The following is a 3,387-nucleotide window of genomic DNA, read 5'->3' on the forward strand; positions in this document are numbered from 1 at the left end:
AGAAAGAGTTAGAGAGAGGGAGAGAGACGGAGACCGTCACAGTAATAAAACCACTGGGCGAGTGGGTTCAGGGTCCCTCCTCTTCCTCTGATTGGAGGCCAATGAATAGCAATGCCGATGGTTAAGTTACATGGCTGGAGCTTGTGCGCAGGCTCCTGTCTGGGATGGGGAACCTGTTGTTGATCCAAGATATTCAGAAGGACATTACTGCATAAGTCCATAAAGCATATAAATAAAATGACCTTGTACACTTAATATACCTCTAAAATCATGGTGCTAAATAGATAGAGAACACACCAGCGGGTGGAGGTTTATTCCATGATTTGTGAGTACTGGTTTTAGCTGACACTTTGAGTTGCAGGGAAGCTCCTCTTCCAGATCAGTTCCTGCTGTGTAATCATGGCCAGGACATGAGTGATTTAGTCTGTGAGACGGCAGGGGGTAAGTGTTTAAATCTCCCACACCTGGCTGCCACCATACGTCAACGCCGCCACACTGCAACACTGCGCTGCCTCCTCCCACATGGTTCAGACTACAGACACGACTGGATCCTTAATGGTTGTGATGATCAGTGGTTTCCACAGAGAGACAGAGAGGGAGAGAGAGAGGTAAATAAAGTGAGAGACAGAGAGGGAGATGGAGAGAGAGAGACAGTGAGACAGAGAGGGAGAGGTAAATAAAGTGAGAGACAGAGAGGGAGATGGAGAGAGAGAGAGAGAGAGAGAGAGAGAGAGAGAGAGAGAGAGAGAGAGAGAGAGAGAGAGAGAGAGAGAGAGAGAGAGAGAGAAAGAGAGAGGGAGAGGTAAATAAAGTGAGAGACAGAGAGGGAGATGGAGAGAGAGAGACAGAGAGAGAAAGAGAGGTAAATAGAGTGAGAGACAGAGAGGGAGATGGAGAGAGAGAGACAGAGAGAGAGAGAGAGAGAGAGAGAGAGAGAGAGAGAGAGAGAGAGAGAGAGAGAGAGAGAGAGAGAGAGAGAGAAAGAGAGAGAGAGAGAGAGAGAGAGAGAGAGAGAGAGAGAGTAGCGAGAGAGAGAGAGAGAGAGAGAGAGAGAAAGAGAGAGAGAGAGAGAGAGAGAGAGAGAGAGAGAGAGAGAGAGAGAGAGAGAGAGAGAGAGAGAGAGAGAGAGAGAGAAAGAGAGGTAAATAGAGTGAGAGACAGAGAGGGAGATGGAGAGAGAGAGAGACAGAGACAGAGAGAGAGAGAGAGGTAAATAAAGTGAGAGACAGAGAGGGAGATGGAGAGAGAGAGGGATAGAGAGGTAAATAAAGTGAGAGTGAGAGAGAGAGAAAGAGAGACAGAGAGGGTTAGAGATAGGTAAATAAAGGGGGACTGAGAGAAAGAGGTGGAGAGAGAGAGAGAGAGACAGAAAGACAGAGAGGGAGAGAGGTAAATAAAGTGAGAGTGAGAGAGAGAGCGATGGAGAGAGAGAGACTGAGAGACATAGAGGGATAGAGAGAGGTAAATATAGTGAGAGTGAGAGAGAGATTGAGAGAGATGGAGAGAGAGATGGAGAGAGAGAGAGAGAGAGAGAGAGAGAGAGAGAGAGAGAGAGAGAGAGAGAGAGAGAGAGAGAGAGAGAGAGAGAGAGAGAGAGAGAGAGAGAGAGAGAGAGAGAGACGGAGAGGAATAGAGATAGGTAAATAAAGTGACAGGGAGAGAGAGAGAGGGATAGAGAGGAGTGAATAAAGTGAGTGTGAGAGGGAGAGATGTAGAGTAAGAGAAAGAGAGGTGATTAAAGTGAGAGTGAGAAAGAGAGGGATATGGAGAGAGAGATAGAAAGAGAGAAAAAAGGGATAGAGAGAGGTAAATAAAGTGAGAGAGAGATGGAGAGAGAGAGAAAGGCAAGGCAAGGCAAGGCAACTTTATTTATATAGCACTTTTCATACACAAGGCAGACTCAAAGTGCTTCACATATAAACATTGTTATACAATAAAATAAAATAATCTATAAGTAAAAGAAAACATATGCAAAGAAATGAGTAAAATAGAAAGTTAAAAAGGCTTTTTAGCAAGTAAAATTGAAAGTGCAATGTATTTAAGAAAGTGAGAAAATTAAATTGAAAGTTATTTAAGATCAGATCAACAGACTCTCTGGAACCCTAGTCGGGACCACAACCCGACCTTAAGGACAATCTATTACAATATTCTAGGACTCTAGCCCAGAACCAAAGGCAAACAACCAACAACAAACAAATATTCAGTGATTATTCTAGGACTCTAGCCCAGAACCAAAGGCAAACAACAAACAACAAACAAATTCAAAAGAGTTTCATATGGCGTATATTCAGTGATTAAGCGCTCAATCACTAAAACAGGTTTTCACTTCGTCAAGCTCTTAATGACACAACTTCATTACTCAGCAAATGTCATGTATTTTTCTGGTAAAAATAGAAAATAAAGGGAAAGTTAAAAAGGCATTTTAGTAAAATAAAGGTAAAGTATTTAAGATTTAGCAGAAAGCTAAAGCAAACATAAAAGTCTTCAATCATGTTTTGAAGGTGCTCAGAGTTGGGGCAAGTCTTAAATCCTCAGGGAGTTTATTCCAGCTATTTGTTGCATAGTAACTAAATCCTGCTTTCCCATGTTTCGTGTTTACTCTGGGGATAATTAACAGATTGGTCTCAGAAGATCTTAGTGTTCTAGACGGCTTATGTAGTGGAAGCATATCAGTTAAATATTTTGGGCCTAAACCATGTAGGGATTTATAGGTTAGCAACATGATTTTAAAATCAATTCTCTGACCTACAGGAAGCCAATGTAACGATTTAAGAATTGGTGTAATATGTTCAAATTTTTTGGTCTTTGTTAAAACTCTAGCAGCAGCATTCTGAACAAGCTGAAGCTTCCTTAGAGTTTGTTTTGGGAGACCTGTAAGGAGACCATTGCAGTAATCAAGCTTACTAGTGATAAAGGCATGTACAAGTTTTTGTAAGTCTTCGGTGGACATGAGCCCTCTAAGTCTTGCTACATTTTTAAGGTGATAATATGCAGATTTTGTAACTGATTTGATGTGACTTTCGAAATGTAAATCAGAATCCATGATAACCCCTAGGTTTCTGGCTTTGATTGAGGTTTTCAGGGACAGAGAGTGAAGGTGTTGGGTTACTTTAAGCCTTTCCGTTTTAGCACCAAATACAATTATCTCTGTTTTATCCTCATTTAGCTGAAGGAAATTTCGGCACATCCAGTCTTTCACTTGCTCAATGCACTGGCACAGCAGATCTATGGGCCGATAGTCATTTGGTGATAGCGATACATAGATTTGCGTGTCATCAGCATAGCAATGATGGTCAATATTGTTATTATGCATGATTTGCCCAAGTGGGAGCATGTAGATGTTGAATAAAGAGGGTCCTAAGATCGAACCTTGTGGGACTCCACACA

The 3,387-nt window shown here is 42.0% G+C and overlaps 1 pseudogene; it reads left to right on the forward strand.

Moving 5' to 3' along the window:
- The first annotated feature begins 689 nt into the window (after positions 1 to 689).
- Positions 690 to 3,387, forward strand: part of LOC115536071 (RNA-binding protein 25-like) — a 10,912-nt pseudogene continuing 8,214 nt past the window's right edge.

The sequence above is a fragment of the Gadus morhua genome, chromosome 22 (genome assembly GCF_902167405.1).
Source record: "Gadus morhua chromosome 22, gadMor3.0, whole genome shotgun sequence".
In the NCBI taxonomy this organism is placed as follows: Eukaryota; Metazoa; Chordata; class Actinopteri; order Gadiformes; family Gadidae; genus Gadus; species Gadus morhua.